Source organism: Zea mays, chromosome 7 (assembly GCF_902167145.1).
Source record: "Zea mays cultivar B73 chromosome 7, Zm-B73-REFERENCE-NAM-5.0, whole genome shotgun sequence".
NCBI lineage: Eukaryota > Viridiplantae > Streptophyta > Magnoliopsida > Poales > Poaceae > Zea > Zea mays.
In genome coordinates this window covers 145,038,399-145,056,266 of record NC_050102.1, presented here as the reverse complement: position 1 = coordinate 145,056,266, position 17,868 = coordinate 145,038,399, and positions in this window count along the sequence as shown.

Genomic DNA, 17,868 nt, shown 5'->3' with positions numbered 1-17,868 from the left:
CTTCGTCTCCCCTGAATATTTGGTGATGGTGGTCGGAGCTCGGAACCGGGCCGGGAACGGTGCCCGTCGTATGGCTCGGCTAAAGACCCGCGGGCCTTGTGGTTTGGGTGAGGGGCTCCGATCCTCCTCACTGTCGTAGCATCCTCCACACCTGGGGTGATAGCCTCGGCGCACCCTTTCCTCGAGGCGGGCTTGACGGTCGCGGCGGCGTTGCTCGTTGTCGAGGCGGTCTAGGACCGTAGGGGTCCTGTCTCCTGTGGGCTCGGTATGGACCGAGGCTTCTCGCACGTGTCGGGAGGGCTCGTCGTGATGCTCCGAGGGGCATCCCCGCCTTTGGGAGGCAGAGCTCTCAGCTCATTGGACTGCGGCGTTTTCCAGGAGGTCCTTGAGTGCGCCCTGGACACGTTGCCCCTCGGTGGTGGATGGCTCCGGCATTGTTCGGAGTAACATCACCGCTGCAGCTAGGTTCTGGCTGGCCCCGTTGAAGGTCAGGGGCAGCCTCGCCCTGGCGTCGTCAATAATACGGCGCTGGACGTCCCGGGCTCGATGACGCGCTCCTCCAGCGGGGGCTCGGCCTGCCCACTCTTGTTTGAGGTTTTGTCAGAGCTGCACAAGTCACTCTGTTTCTTCGTCGAGCTTGGCCTGCATCTCGCGGAGTTGCTCAAGCAGCGTGCCCTGACCCCCCGCAGGGGTCCGGGCCTCTGCTAGCTCCCGTGGGATCTCATCGCGAGACACAGGTGCAGGGGCGTCGTTGTTTCTTGGAATGCCGGGGTGGTTGTCTCCACTGTGATCCTCCTGATCGATGTGGAAGCACTCACGAGTTGGGTCGTAACCCTCGTCGTCGAGGCTATTGTCGGTGTTTTGGGTCCGACCGCACACCTGGGGTTGCCCCTCGAGGTGTTTTAGGAGTAGGACGGTGTCGCCGGCTGTAGCTGAATGGTTCGTGCCAGATGCACGAAAGACAATGGACAGTGTTTACAGGTTCGAGCCGCTTTGAGACGCGTAACACCCTACGTCCTGGCGAATATGCTTTGTGTAATGGGTTACAAGGTAGAGAGTTGAGGTGGATGACTAAGTAGTAGTAGAGTTGGGATTGATCATCTTGAAGGGGTGCCCCCTAGGCCTTATATATTTGACCGCAAGGCAATACAAGCTGATATGATAACAACGTGCACCTAAAAGATAGTGAACTGTTTGAGCTTATCTTCCTATGATTCGGCCGACTTATCCTCGCCCGGTTCTGTTGTGCGGGGCTCCAGCGCGGGAAAGTCGGATCTCCTGTTGTGGTCACTTGCTCGACGTCGCGGATTCATCCGGGCTTGCGCCGACCCGGCCTCACATCGATCTGCTTTATTGATTGCTCCTCTCAGGCCCATGAAGGAGTGACCTTACGATCTATCGGGCCCTTGGGCTTTTCGTGAGGTCTTTTATCCTTCTAATGGACCCGGGGGATATCTGTCCCCCACAAGCCCCCGATCTTTGGGTTGATTTTGAGATAATCGGCCCAAAGATCATAGGCCCAACTTGCGGGCTTCATTTACGATAAGAAATGCTTCTCGGGCAGTTTGGTAAAAATGATTTCTTACTGTCTTCTTCTGCTTTGCTTCACTCGAAATCTGTAGTTTTGCCTCATACTCATGCCTTGGAGATCGGCATTTCGTATTGCAGGACCTTGAATTTCATTGGGTGCACCCAATGGGTGTAGCCCCCAAGCTTCGAGTGGATTCTGGATAATAATCCACTCGAAGGTCTTCATCAGAAATCACTTTTATTTCCCATTTGCACTTTGGTTGGAGGTCAGCCTTGTCTTTAATCTTGTCCTATGCCTTAGAAGTCGACATTATCTTGGCTTGAAATGGTGATCCATGGGGTGCACCGAAGGTGCACCCAATGGGTGTAGCCCCCGAGCTTTGAGTGGATTTTTGAAAACAATCCTCTCGAAGGTCTTTATTTCGTGTCCTTTTGCCGAGAGTCATATTTTCTCTTCTTTTTTTGAATGCCTTAGAAGTCGGCATTATGTCATCCATATTATGCTTTAGAGGTCAGCATTATGTCATCAATATTATGCTTCAGAGGTCAGCATGCATTTTGTCTTTTGCAGCCGAGTTCGTGATCCGCCCATATCTTGCTAGGTGGTGCAATTTATTTGCTCTGCGACTGATTGGACATTTGATGGACGTTCCCTGGCTAGTCTTCACGTCTCTTCTGTCGGTCAGATTTTGTACTTCACCGGTTATATTTGGCTTTCCTTTGATCCTTACTGATATCTCATTTTTGTCTTGAGGTGTTCATTGCATGCCCTACACGGATGTGACAGTTTTGAAAAATATACTGATAATTCCTGGGCGTCCCCCCCAATGGGTGTGGGCAAGGGACGGCTTGGTACGCTGAGTGTTTTAGCCGGCTGCTTCTGAGTAGTAATGTGATGTGACGGCGGGCGTAATCATATTATCCGCGTTGTTGACTGGAGTCCCAATGGGTGTTGCGTTGCGTGAAACGGCGTCAGCCGCCTGACGTGTCTTCAGACGGGTTGAAGTGTGTATTGAATGCTTCGCGACTGTTCAGTGACCGTGGTTGGAGGTGAGCGGTTGCCTTCTTCTTCTATAAATAGTGCCTTTGCCTCTCTGGTTTTTTCACATCTCTTGCTGTTCTCCGCTGCTTGCTTTCTTCCTCTCCTTGCATTTCCACCATGGGCAAGAACAACAAACGCAAGTGCGAGCCGACTCCTCCATCAGAGGACTTTGGCAACTCGGAATACTCAGAGGAGGAGTTCTCCTCTGAGTCCGAGGGGTCTCCAGCTCCCGTCCCTCCCCCAGCGTCGTCCGATGACTCGGACGACTCTCAGGGGATTGCCGCGGAGGTCTGGACTTACATCCGGGCCGTCGAGCGCTCCGGGCTCGCGGGCTCGGATGAGTCGGAGTACTCCTCGGACGAGGAGGACTCGGCCGAGGAGGACGGTGGCGGCGATGGCAAAGGAGACGACGACGTCGACGGAGGCGATGGCGGCGACAATGGTGACGGCGGCGACGGCGGCGGCAAGGGCGGCAGCAGGGGCGGCAACGGCGGCAGCAGCAGGGGCAGCGGCGGCGGCGGCAGCAGCAAGGGCAGCAACAAGGCTAGTGGCTAGATGCCACTGGTTTTTAGATATTAGTATAGATTAGAAGTAGTATAGTGAAATAATGTAGTAGTATTAGTAATGTAGAGTAGTATAGTGTAGCGTAGTAGTAGTAGTAGTAGTAGCAGTAGGGAAGTGTCAACTCATAATGAGTTGATTTGTAAGTATTGTTACTTCCCTTAATGAAGAATGACTTTGTCTCCTCCTGTACCAATTACTTTGCTTCGTAGTAAGTCGATCTCTTATTTGTGAAGTTGATTCATTCGGAATAGTAACTAAATAACTCGGGCATCATATCGCCGCTTCAGAGGTGATGGCCGAGCTATTATTGTCGATATTTACGCATTTGAAATAGAGTCCGAGTGATGACGAAACCATGTCAGCGTTGGAATAACTGTTGACCACGTCAGCGCTCTTAGATGTGACAGCCGAGTGACCTGTGACAACGCCAGCGTTTTTTAGAGATAACCGCCGAGTGACTGAGGACATCGTCAGCGCTTTAGAGATAGCTGCCGAGCGACTGAAGACATCGTCAGCGCTTTAGAGATAGCCGCCGAGCGACTGAAGACATCGTCGGCGCTTTAGAAATAGCCACCGAGCGACTGGAGACATCGTTGGCGCTTTAGAGGTAACCGCCGAGCGACTGAAGACATCGTCGGCACTTTAGAGATAAATGCCGAGCGACTGGTGACAACGTCAGCGTCTTAGAAATAACGACCGAGTTAAAACGGGCCGTGTCGGCTACTTTGAGGATAATAGCCGATTGACGATGTGACACACCGGGGTTTTAGAAGTAGCCGTCGGGTGACGACGTGGCACGCCGGTGTTTTAGAAGTAACCGTCGGGTGCTGACTGGGCGCTTTTGGAGACGATATCTGACTCGGGAATATCCCGCATATACTGCGCTTTCAGCCGCCTCTGCTTTCCGTGCCCTAGTTCTTGCTTTCCTGCCTCCAGATCCTCTCTGCAATTCGGCTCTCACTCTGTTCGCCAGTAGAGTTGAGATGGCGCCCAAGAGAAAGGCCTCGAGTTCATCTGCTACGGTGATTCCTCCCATCGACCCCAACAGTCAGTTGCCTTTCGCAGGTAACCATATGTCTGTTGTCTCCGAGCCTGACCTTCTCCACCTCGTGTCCATCGGGGTCCTTCCCCCGAGGGAGCTTTGTTCTTGGCGGATTTGGCATGGGGTCACTGTCCCGACAGAGGATACCCATGAATCCATGATTTATGTTCCTTTTCTTCTCCGCGGTCTCGCTCTCCCCATTTCTCCCTTTTTCCGCGGCCTCCTTGATTTTTATCGCCTTAACTTGACCCATCTGAATCCCAATTCTATTCTGCAAATTTCCATTTACGTTCATTTGTGCGAGGCTTTTCTTGGGGTCCTACCACATTTCGGACTGTGGAAGTATCTGTATCACTGTCGCCCTGGAATGGCCGGGGGGCAGCACCAGCTGGTTGGGGGTGCTAGTTTGGAGATGCGCCGTGGGAGAAAGACTGAATATCTTGAAATCCCTCTCAAGGACAGTATTAAGGGATGGCGCTTGGAATGGTTTATTGTTGAGAACCATGGAAACTCTCTCCCCCACGGTCGGGGAGACAGCCGGATGTTCGCACTCCGAGTTGGACCGAGTCCCCCACGGATCAGGAGGTGGCTGAGGCAGGGGCTTTGCTAGCTGAAGTTGGACTGCTGAAAGAGAGGGGTCTGACTGTAGAGGCTGTGGTTGCCGATTTTGTCTTTAAGAACATTCAACCGTTGAAGGATAGGGCATACCCAGCCTACTTGTATCGAGGTTTAGCTGACCCAACCCGGGTCACCAATAGAAGAATTCTTGTTGTAGACTTGGTGAGCCGGCTTGAAATGATACTTAGAGGCAAGGTGTCCAATGTTGGTGCCCCTATCACATACTCGGCCTGGAACTTGCCTCCTTCCAAGGCTTTTACTCATTTTGTGTCGAATCCACCTGTCGCTGATGGCAGTTTGGGCCTTAGAGTGCGACCCTCTGCTGAAGAAGTTAGTGCTTTGGTTGCTTCGATTGGAGAAATTCCCGATGATGAACGACAAGTCCACTTTGAGGTGCCTTTGGATCCTAATGATGCAGAAATAAGTGTTATGCTTGATATGCTAGCCGAAGATTCTTCTGATGCTGCTCCTGCTGGGACATTGGCGGTGGCGCCTCTCCTAGAAGCTGGTACAACCTTGGATGTTCAGAGACCTATCAGTGTTCGCCCGAGACGTCCTTGCCGAGTCAATCAACTTGATCTTTCTGCTGATGAGCAGAAAAAGAAAAAGAGACGTCTTCGGCAAGTATCTAGTTTGGATCGGGGCGCTGGTCCTTCGGTTCCTGCTGCTGAGGGGGTTCCCGTGCCTGAATTTACTGACGCTGACCCCAATGGGTGTGGTATGTCTGTTGCTGATCCCAATGGGTGTACTCCATCTGTCGCTGATCCCAATGAGGGTGTTGCCTGTGTTGCTGATGAAGACGACAGGGAGGAAGAAAATGAGGTCCCTCTGACTCAGAAGAACAGTCGGCAGTATATTGCCGGTGGGGAAAGTAGTGGGGTTCCTTCTCCTGCTCTGTCAGCCCTCGTCGATCTACAGGAGTTATCTCTGGCAAACTTTGATCAGACTCTAGAAGATATGGTTCCAGAGGACCTATTATCAGAGCCAGCGGATGGTGACGCGATGGATGTTTGTGCTGATGTGTTCGACGCCGAGTTGGGGTCATCCCGGGCAGCGTCCCGCGCCATATCGACCTTAGAGCGCGGTCTTGAGGGCCAGGAAACTGACTTTGATCGTCTTGCTCTCATGGAAGTAACTGAGGGGCCTTCAGCCTTAGAGGCGGCTGCCGAGGAAAGCTTGACCCTCAGGGATGGTGTTAATGCTCACCCAGCCCCCGAGGGTGTTGCTGAGGATGGTTCAGCTCGGGTGGGAGGCGTAAGTCACGACCCAGCCTCCGAGGGTGTTGCCGGAGATGATCCGGCTCAGGTGGGCAGCGCGAGCTATGACCCAGCCCCCGAGGGTGTCCGAGCAGGGTATCCCTCTTGTACTTCCATGGATGTTCACGTCGGATCTCCTCCACACTCTGGTGGCATGGTGATGGCCCAAGTTTCTGGTCAGGGAGTCGCCTTAGAGGCTAGCGTTCCCGCTGACCAAGTTTTGGGCTCTGTTGACGGTACTGAGTTGGTCCCTGCTGGTTCATTGCAAGCTGCGTCGGGTGGCGACTTTATGCCAGGCCATCAATTGATCTCTCACGATTTGGGAGTCCCTTCGTTCTTCTCCAACCTCCAGGTATTGTGATATATTTTAGCTTGACTTTTATACCGCATGAACTGCTGTTATTACATTTATCTGTTCTCAATATCAGACATTGGTGGACAGGATGGCTAGTCAGCTGAGGTCGCAAGGTGTGTCTGTTCCAGAAGGAGCTTCGTCTCTGGCACGTTGGAATCTGGTGTTGCTTCAACAGCGTGTCTCTGACTTGGAAGCGGCGAATGCTAGTTAGTGCTCTTTTGATTCCTTTCGTCTGCCTTATTGAATTGTTTCAAATTTTGACCCCTTTTGCTTGATTTTTTCTCGCCAGGCATGGCTCGGCAGATTTCTGTTCTTGAAGAAAAACATTCTCAGGGCCAGGCTGAACTGGTCCAGCGGTGTTCTGATTTTGAGGAAAAGTATTCCCAAAGCCAAACTGAGCTGGCCCAGGTCTCTGCTGCTCTAAATGCTGCTAACACGCTGAACTCTACTCTTCGCGTTCAGCTTGATTCTGAAAAGGTGACTTGTGAAACTGCGCCTTGTATTGCTGTGTTCTTATTGCTGGCCTGATGTTTGAAGGAGTTGATTCTTGCTTGCAGGAAGAAAAACGTGCCCTTGTTGCTTCTCGCGATAATCTGGACAGACTGTATCGTGACTCTAGCAACTCGTTGACCATTCTGGAAAGGAGTCATCGTTTCACCATGGAGGAGTTAGATAATCTTCGCTGTAGGCTGTAGGAATCCACGGATGACGTGATCCGTCTCAGGCAGTTGATATCGGCTAAGGATGCTGCTATCAAGCAGAGGCGGATCTACAGTGTGGGCAATGTGGGCCATGGCCCCACATCAAATTTTGTAATATTCATAATACCATATAGGATTAGATTAGAGGGAGCAGGAGTCTCAGGTCCATTTCGTTCCAGCGTCCAGCCGGTCACGGCCCATGCCCCATTGGCCCATTCGTTGTTCACCCAGGAGGCCAGAATCTCAGCTCTTTCGTCACGTCTTCTGTCGGCCGCCTGCCGCCGCCGGCCGCCTGCATCCCACCACGGCATCGCCGATCGCGACATCGCCCCACACCACAGGACACAGCCTGTTGGGTCTATGCTTCGTCGCCGAAGGTCTTCAAGGGAGAAGCGGCTTAAAATGTGTGAGCAGGTATCTTCGGACTCGTATCAGAAAGGGAAAAGCTACAAAGGTTGACACAGCGCCGAAGCTGTGAAGCAGGAAAGCTTCGGCATGTTCGCAGAAAAGGGAACCGACTTAAAGATGAAAAGGCCATTTAGACCTCGATAGAGTGCTATAGAATTATCACCAAATGTAAAGGGCATGTATGTAATTTTGTATGGGTTGTACCCCGTGCCTATAAATAGGTGAACAGTACCCCCGTACTGTTCACGTTAACTTGGCATTTGCTTTTGCGTCACACTTGTATTTTCATCTCCTTCCAAGCCGAAGGTACATTTATAATTCGATATTGTCTCTATTTCTCTATGATGATATAATAAAGTTAAATGAATGATGTTATATGATTATTCGTGCTATCTTTTATGTTTCATATGCTTCGTCTTTCATTAGTGTATACTGTGATCATGAAGGTTCGTCCTTCATGACCTTCGTCCGGAGATCGTTATATCCTAAGGGAAATAATGCCTCAAAGGACGAAGGACTTTATCGTTTAACATTTTCTGTGTTGCCTTGCTCTTAACTCAGCATTTGAGAACAAGTCCCCAACATTGGCGCCCACCTCCGGTGAACTCACTTCCACTTTTTGAGCTGATGGCTTCGTTCAACGACCAAGCTGGAGCTGCTTCGGACCCGAAGCTGGTGCTCCCGATCACAGGTGGCTCGTCCTCAGAGCCAGCTAACAAGAAACAGAAGAAGGAAGCACAGAGAAGGGTACAACATGTTGGGGTGCAAGGACCCTTCATCAAGTCAAGATGGTCTCACATTCCTATTACCTTCTCCCAAGAGGACCTTCAGCTCAAAGATTACCCACACAACGATGCCATGGTTATCTCTTGTGTTATCAAAGGATTTCTGGTCCACAATGTCTTGGTTGACACAGGCAGTGCAGCTGACATCATATTTGCTAAGGCCTTCAGACAAATGCAAGAGCCAGAAGATAAGATTCATGATGCTACACATCCTCTCTGTGGCTTCGGAGGAAGACAGATTGTAGCATTGGGCAAGATCACCATGTCAGTGACCTTCGGGTTCATCAACAACACTAGAACTGAGCAAGTTGTGTTTGACATTGTCGACATGGAATACCCTTACAATGCAATTATTGGTCGTGGTACTCTCAATGCCTTCGAAGCAATCCTTCATCCTGCCTATCTTTGCATGAAGATACCTTCGGATCAGGGACCCATCGCTATCCATGGAAGTCAGGAAGCTGCAAGAAGGGCCGAAGGTAATTGGACTGACTCAAAAGCAATCCATAACATCGATGGAGCTGAAGCTTGTGAACAGTACAAATTCAGAAGGGAGAAAGCAGCTTCAGCAGACCAGCCGAAGCCTATGCTCTTATGTGAGGACATAGCAGAGCAGAAGGTGCTGTTAGGCTCTCAGTTATCCGAAGAGCAGGAGAAAACCTTGATAAGGTTTTTGTTCAATAACAAGGATGTTTTTGCATGGTCAGCCAATGATCTCTGCGGAGTTAATAGAGATGTTATCGAGCACTCACTCAATGTCGATCCATCCTTCAGACCCAGAAAGCAAAGGCTTCGGAAAATGTCAGATGATAAGGCCGAAGGTGCTCGCAACGAAGTCAAAAGACTCCTCAGTGCAGGAGTTATCAGAGAAGTGAAGTACCCAGAATGGCTGGCTAACACTGTTATGGTAAAAAAGGCCAATGGCAAGTGGCGAATGTGCATCGATTTTACAGATCTTAACAAAGCTTGCCCGAAGGATGAATTCCCACTACCAAGGATAGATTCTTTAGTTGATGCAGCAGCTTCTTCAGAGCTCATGAGTCTGTTAGACTGTTATTCAGGCTATCACCAAATTTGGATGAAGCAGGAAGATGAGCCGAAGACTAGCTTCATAACTCCAAGTGGCACATATTGCTATCTTCGGATGCCTGAGGGGCTCAAAAACGCTGGAGGAAGTTTCAGCCGAATGACTGCGAAGGTTCTCCAATCTCAAATAGGCAGAAACGTGTTAACTTATGTTGATGACATCATTGTCAAAAGCACGAAGCAGGAGAATCATATTGCTGATCTGCAGGAGACCTTCGCCAGTTTCAGGCAAGCTGGCTTAAAGTTAAATCCAGAAAAATGCGTCTTCGGAGTGAAGAAGGGGAAATTTCTTGGATGCTTGGTTTCAACAAAGGGGATTGAAGCTAATCCAAGTAAAATTGAAGCTATACTTCGGATGGAGCCACCAACTACAAAGAAGGGGGCTCAAAGATTGATAGGAAGATTGGCATCTCTCAACAGATTCATATCCAGATCAGCAGAGAGAAACTTACCATTCTTCGAAGTACTGAAGTCAGCCGAAGTCTTTCAATGGGGACCAATACAACAGAAGGCCTTTGAAGAACTAAAACAGTATCTAATAGATCTAACAACATTGACTCCACCAATGCCAGGGGCTCCTTTGTTATTATATGTGGCAGCTTCGCACTCAGCGGTAAGTGCAGCGCTTGTCCAGGAGAAGCTTGATGGTCAGGTCAAGAGGCAGGCCCCAATATATTTTGTATCCGAGGTTCTTAGTTTGTCAAAGAAAAATTATACAGAGCTGGAGAAGGTATTGTATGCTGTCTTGATGGCCTCCAGGAAGCTTCGGCACTATTTCCAAGCTTACAACATAATTGTTCCTTCATCACAACCTCTGAAGGATATTATGAGGAATCGAGAAGCTACTGGAAGGATTGGAAAATGGGCTGCAGAGCTCAATGAATTTTGTATTGAATATGTTCATAGATCTTCGATTCAGTCACAGGCGCTGGCAGACTTTATTGCTGATTGGACGCCAGGGACTCAGGAGGAGGAAACGAATAAAGACAACGAAGCCTGGACAGTGTTTTGTGATGGATCTTGGGGAACCTTCGGAGCAGGAGCGGCTGCTGTGTTGGTTTCACCTTCCAAAGTCAAAATTTGTTATGCGGCAAAGCTTGATTTTAATTGCACAAATAACATTGCTGAGTACGAAGCATTGGTTCTAGGTCTTCGGAAGTTAAAAGCAATGGGAATCAGAAGGGCCATACTTAAAACTGATTCCCAGGTTGTTTCGGGTCATATTGACAAAAGTTGTAAGGCTAAGGATCCGAAGCTCGAAAAATATCTGGATATGGTTCGAAGAGTCGAAGCTTCCTTCGAAGGGTTTTCTGTCAAGAATATCCCTCGAGGACAAAATGAGCATGCTGATCTGCTAGCTAAGTCAGCAGCACAGGGGCTGCCTTTACCTTCGGATGTGTTCTTCGAAACAATAAAAGCACCTTCGGTGGAACTTCTTGAAAGAGCAGTTCTTAATATATCTCCTGTTTTTAGCGAAGATTGGAGAACCGAGATCATCTCTTACCTTCAGGGTAAATTTCTTTCAGATGACGAAGCTTATAACAAGAGGATAGAGGCAAGAGCTCGTCTATATGTCATGATAGAAGGGGAGTTGTACAAACATGGAGTTTGTGCTCTGCTGCTCAAATGTTTATCCAGAACCGAAGGTATAGAGTTAATGAAAGAAATACATGCAGGCCTGTGTGGATCTCACATCGGATCTAGGCCGTTACTTGGAAAAGTTTTCCGTCAAGGGTTTTACTGGCCGAAGGCAGCTTCGGATGCAGCAGAATTGGTTCAAAAGTGCGAAGGTTGTCAGAAATGTGCAAGAGATCAAAAACAACCTTCGTCCTTAACACAGCTCATACAACCCACTTGGCCATTGCAAAGGTGGGGCCTTGACTTGTTAGGTCCGTTACCACCGGCCCAAGGGAACCTGAGGTATGTTGTAGTAGCTGTGGAATATTTTTCTAAATGGATTGAGGCGAAGCCTTTAGCCACAATAACTTCGGCTACCGTTCAAAAGTTTTTCTGGCAAAATATTGTTTGTCGTTTCGGGGTGCCAAAGGCTATCACTGTGGACAATGGAACACAATTTGACTCCGAAGCTTTCAGGGATTTCTGTGACCAAATTGGTACGAAGATCCATTTTGCATCAGTTAGGCACCCGGAGTCAAATGGACTCGTTGAAAGAGCCAACGGCATTATAATGACAGGAATAATGAAGTTAATCTTCAATCAACCCAGAGGAAAATGGCCAGATCAGTTAATCAAAGTGGTGTGGAGCCACAACACGACAACATCAAGGTCTACAGGCTTCACTCCATTCAAGTTGTTATTCGGTGACGAAGCAATAACTCCAGAAGAAGCTAAAACCGGATCAATAAGGATAGTAGCTTCGGCAGAATCAGATTCCGAAGCTGCTTATTCTATAGAAAAAGATGCTTTAGAAGGGATCAGACTGCAAGCCGTGGAGAATATCAATAAATATCAAGCTGAAACAGTTAAATGGCGGGATAGAAAGGTTCGGCTAAAAAATATTGGGCCAGGGCACTTGGTGCTTCGGAGGGTGGCCAACTCGGAAACAGTGGGCAAATTGCAGTTGAAATGGGACGGGCCTTTCTTAGTAGCATCTTCGTCAAGACCCGGTTCATACAGATTGAAAGATATGGACGGCAATGACATTCCTAGATCTTGGAATGCGGATGAGCTTCGGCGATATTATGTATAATTCGATGTAATTTTTCATATTTTTTATTTTTTAGTTCTTCTTTCATGGCACCCTTTTCCTTTCCGAAGGGGGAGAAAGGTTTTTAATGGGGCCATCACGTGTAATTTTCTTTTTTAGTTCTATAAGAGCAAAATCCCCCAAAGAATGTAAATGTAAAAGCTGAGAATGCACCATCGAGTGCCAAAAAGAAAAAAAAAGAAGCTCCAAAGACGTTCCTAAGGGAATGCAGAGCTTACAGCGAAAAGTCAACGCTGATTCCGCCAAAAGTAAAGGCGAAGAAGCTCCAAAGACGTTCCTAAGGGAATGCAGAGCTTACAGCGAAAAGTCAACGCTGATTCCGCCAAAAGTAAAGGCGAAGAAGCTCCAAAGTCGTTCCTAAGGGAATGCAGAGCTGAGGTGTGATTGTTTTTAAGAAAATAATGGCTATGAATATGGCTTCGGATACGTGTTTGGCCATTCATTTGCACATCACATTACGTCATAGCATTTGCATTCATAAACATTCATCTAGGCATATGTAGGATAATCATCTTCATCGCATAAAATGGTTGCTTCGGCAAGAAGAGAAAAAAGAAAGGGAAAAATTTCTATGAAGGAGAGCTTCGGAGAAAAGGAAAATGTTGTTTTCTATGAAGGAGAGCTTCGGAGAAAAGGAAAATGTTGTTTTCTATGAAGGAGAGCTTCGGAAAAAAGGAAAATGTTGTTTTCTATGCTTCGTTGCGTACGAAAAGAAGGGAAGGTGTTTTTTCGCCTTCGGCTCAAAAAAGGAAATTTCGTCCACATCAAAGCATTTCTCATACATCAGTGAAAGGTTAAGGATATATTACAAGGTATGAACAGCATACATTAAAAACAAGTTTTTGTTTACATTTACAAAAGTTATCTCAAAATTTTTTCAAGTACTGTCTGCAGTCTACTATCTAAATCTCCAAGGAGCTTCGGCTTCGGCGTTATTTTTGATCATCAGCTTCGGCTTCGTCATCCTACATGAATAAGGTTGTTGGAAGTCAGAATCAAGTTTACAGGAAAAGGTAAGCACAAGGTATGATTTCTTACTGGATCAAGGTGGCTACGAGCTTCGTCTCCAGCTTTCTCTCGACCACCTTTTGTCCATATCATTTTTACAAATCGATTCGAGATGCTTCGGGCGAGATCAGGGATGTCATCCAGGATTGATGGTGACAAAGTAAAATTTGGCCTATTGACAATTTTCCCATGATCACAGCCAGCCTTCATGAAGGCTGCAGCAGTCCCTCGAGAAGCCACCCAGGCACAGAAGTCACCATGCCCAGCTATGACTTCGTCGAGCTCGTCAATCTCCCCCTCAATGTGTTCGAAGGTTTTTGGTAGATCTTCAGCTGAGGGGGTAAATTTTTCGCTGCTAGCTCCAACCGAGTAAAAAATCTTTCTTAGTCGTTGAATGCACTTGTTGCTAAATTCCAGGCATTTTTCTTGAAGATTTGTCAGTAGTTTTCTCAAATCTGAATTTTGCTGAGCTTCGGCTTCAAGTTTTGCATTGAGATCTTGTTTTTCTCGTTCGAACTGCTCAGACTGGCGGAGAAGCTTCGAGTTCAGTTCTGATATTTTTGCTTCAGCTTCCGCCAGTAAGCCTTCGGCTGCCTGGAGCTCAAAGTTCTTTTTCTCAAAAGCATCTGATTGCTCCTTTATTTTGTTTTCCAAATTTCCGATTATAATTTCATGCTTTTTATCTTCAAGATCTTGCTGCATTTGCAAGGCTTTGCTCAATAACATACTCTACACAAACACAACCTTCGTCAGACATGTTTTTATTAGAAGCAATAAAGGTTAAGGGACAAGTCATTCACCTTGAAGTTGGAGTAAAATAAACTACCAACGACATGTTGTCGTCGGTAGCGGCTGATGTCTGTTTCTAGCTTCGGGAATCCAATACTCTTGGACAGAGTACTGATAACTTTGGCCCCTGTTTGGTCCCGAATACACTCTAATTTCTCGTCATCAACGCCTCCGAAGAGGAGTGCCCCAGGTTTGTATCCACAGGATTGGGCGTACTCTTTAAGCTCTTCTATTTCAGCTTTTGTTAGATGTTCTCCAACTAAGTTTTGGAACGCGAAGGCTTCGTTTTCTGAAGCTTTATCAGCAATTTCCTTTCCTTTCTTTGACGCTGCGGTCACAGTCTCTTCGGCAGCAGTGGCAGCTTCTTCTGCAGCCATGTCTAGCAGCATTTGGTCAATATGTTCAATTGTGCTCTCTAAATTCAAATCTTCAGCTGAGGTAACTTCGGCGGCTGCGGCCTCCGAAGGTGCAATTTCAATATCTGCCCCCTCTAAAGCTGCTCGTGTTTTTTGGGCCGAAGCTCTTGGCGGCGTTTTGTCAATTACCTCTGTCACGGTAATGATTCTTTGTTTCCTTGCCTTGATTGTTTTCTTCGATTTCTCGGGCTCCTTGTCCTTCTGAAAAAACTTTGTTAGTTGAGGACCCAGTGGACTTAGCTTCGCAGGTAAGGATTCAGTCATTACCTTCAGAATTTCCTCAACAACAGCAGCAGAAGGTGATGCGGGAGTTTCTTCTGCTTCGGATATTTGTTGCTTCGGAGAAGAAGTTTTCCTTTTCTTCGGAATTTTCTTCGTTACTGGCTCTTTTTCACCTTCATCTAAGGCTTCAGTTACCCTTTTCCTTTTTTGGCCTCCGGCACCTTTGTTCAGATTTTCGTAGTCTGGGTATTCGAAACCCAAGGCGTCCAACACTCGATTTAGCCTTCGTTTCGGACGAGTGCCGAAGGCTGCGGTCATCAATTGATCTTCTTTTTTGGAATAATTGCCAAGTATTTCATTACACATTGCTTCAATCGTATCTAGCCACTCTTGGCAAGGTGCTTTAAAGTACTTTTTAAACTTGAAATAGTAAGGTAAACGTACGAGTTCACCTTCTTTCTTTTCCCCCTGTAGCTTCGGCATTTCCCATTCTCTCAAACTGGGAAAAACTTTGAATGCTAAAAACTCTTGAACCAGGTCCCTTGTGCTGATATGCTCTGCAATAATTCTGAATTCACTCATTGCTTGTTGTGTTGGACCTTCGGGTGTCATATTGCAGCGAGGTCGGGTTTCTCCGAAGATTAATTCCAGCGGGCTTTGTACAAGCTTTTCCTTGTCGTCATCAACCTTGACATAGAACCACTCTGATTTCCAGCCTGCTGCCCACTTGCTTCGGTAGCTAATTACAGGGAACTTTGTAGTTTTCCGATAGGCAAAGTTATAGCAACCAAAATTATCGTGTAATCCATCTTTTCTAGCCTTTGTTTGATAATGTAGCTCGTGAACCCGGCAGAAGCTGTCTGCAAATGGTTCCACTGCTTGGCTTCGGAGTGCCCAGATATAAACAATAAGCCTAACGATAGCGTTAGGGGTCAGCTGATGAAAATAGATACCGAACCTCTTCAGTACCTCTCCAATAATCCCATGTAGGGGGAACCTTAATCCAGCCTTTAGAAAACTTTTAAAAATAACAATCTCATCCTTCTCTGGCTTCGGGGTAGTCTCTTCTCCACCGAAGCGCAACAACTTCTTCTAATTTTCAGTAAAAAAGCCCGCTTTTACCATCTTGGACAAATCAGCCTTCGAAACAGTAGATTTCCCGAAGTCCAAGTGGCTCGGCTTGCTTGGCATGGCGATGCGGTAATCATCTTCGGAATCAGTTTCCTCAATATCTTCTTCCTCTGCTTCAGCGATTGCTTGTTCTGCTTGTTTTGCATCATCATGAGGGATCTTTTCTGAAGTCACTAGACCAGATCGTTGCATGGCTTCGGAGATGGGAAGAGTCTCCGAAGCTTCAGTTTCCTCCCCCTCGCGCTCAACCCTGGCGGTAGAGCGGACTCTGGCCATTCAATTATGAACTTGTGAAACTTTAAAATTTCCTTCCTCCGAAGCAGGTTTCAAACTGGAGCTTCGTTCGTTTCTAACAGACAAGCTTCGGCGATGGTTAAAAATTTCGGCAGGAAAACAGTGCAAATAGCAATGAATGCTGTGGTAACTTCACACCTACTCGTCTGTTTATATAGTGCTGCAGGTAAGAAGGCGAAGCGCCAGAGTTTTTACACCAGGCGCACACCCGCTTGCGCTCGCTGCGCGGTGGACCGCAGGGACAAACAGTAAACTCTGCAAGGTGGGACCGCTGCGTGCTGGGAAATTAAATCGTTTCTCGGCAACGAGCTCAGGGAAGGTGTTTTTTGGACCTTCGGCTCCCCGAAGCTTAAGAGACTTTTTTCACGGATCAAGCTCGTTACGAAAAACGATCTAGCACCGCGAAAGGGGCTACTGTTGGGTCTATGCTTCGTCGCCGAAGGTCTTCAAGGGAGAAGCGGCTTAAAATGTGTGAGCAGGTATCTTCGGACTCGTATCAGAAAGGGAAAAGCTACAAAGGTTGACACAGCGCCGAAGCTGTGAAGCAGGAAAGCTTCGGCATGTTCGCAGAAAAGGGAACCGACTTAAAGATGAAAAGGCCATTTAGACCTCGATAGAGTGCTATAGAATTATCACCAAATGTAAAGGGCATGTATGTAATTTTGTATGGGTTGTACCCCGTGCCTATAAATAGGTGAACAGTACCCCCGTACTGTTCACGTTAACTTGGCATTTGCTTTTGCGTCACACTTGTATTTTCATCTCCTTCCAAGCCGAAGGTACATTTATAATTCGATATTGTCTCTATTTCTCTATGATGATATAATAAAGTTAAATGAATGATGTTATATGATTATTCGTGCTATCTTTTATGTTTCATATGCTTCGTCTTTCATTAGTGTATACTGTGATCATGAAGGTTCGTCCTTCATGACCTTCGTCCGGAGATCGTTATATCCTAAGGGAAATAATGCCTCAAAGGACGAAGGACTTTATCGTTTAACATTTTCTGTGTTGCCTTGCTCTTAACTCATAGCATTTGAGAACAAGTCCCCAACACAGCCACACAGGTAAACCTCCCCTGCCCAGTGCCCCTTCTTCTTTCTCCCGCTCTCCCACTCGGCCACTCCGCCAGAGCAGCTGCACCGCTGCGCGCTGCAGGCTGCTACTACTACTACTCTGGTGCGCGTAAGATGTTCGACGAAATGCACCAGCGCATAGAATTTCAGTTAATAACTGGTCAATTGTTGTGTGTTATCAAATATTGTTTCTATAATTTTTCAGAGCAAATGAGAAGGTTTTTCCAGCCACTTTCAAGAGGCTCTAACACTGGTGCTAATAATAATGTGAATAACACACCAACTGTTGGAGGGACGTTCAATCCGGATGACATAGTTGCAGATCCCGCTTTAAGGACGCAAATTTATGAATATGATAAAGATGTCCAAGACCAAGTGAGAAGGGCATATGTTCTGAATGGTCCATGCCAACCAAAGGGTTTAGATTTCCCTCGTAGATAGTATGGACAAAGTTCAAGGCCTTTTAAAGAGGAATGGTATGACAAGTATGATTGGTTGGAGTATAGTGAATCAAAAGATGCAGTGTATTGCTTTTATTGCTTTCTTTTTAAGCAAGCAGTGAAGGGTGATAAATATGACGCTTTCACTAAAGTTGGGTATAATAATTGGAAAGATGCAGTTCAAAGGTATATTCACTGCACTATTTTCGTCAATGTACTTTTCTTGTATTGATGTTCATCTAATCTACATCTTTTCTAACTGTAGATTGGATTTTTGTTGGTGATTTTGGTGCCGCACTGCAAATTAAGAGAGAAATTTCGGTATGCATATTATTATAAAACATTTCTAATATTATTACTTAGCCTCCATATTG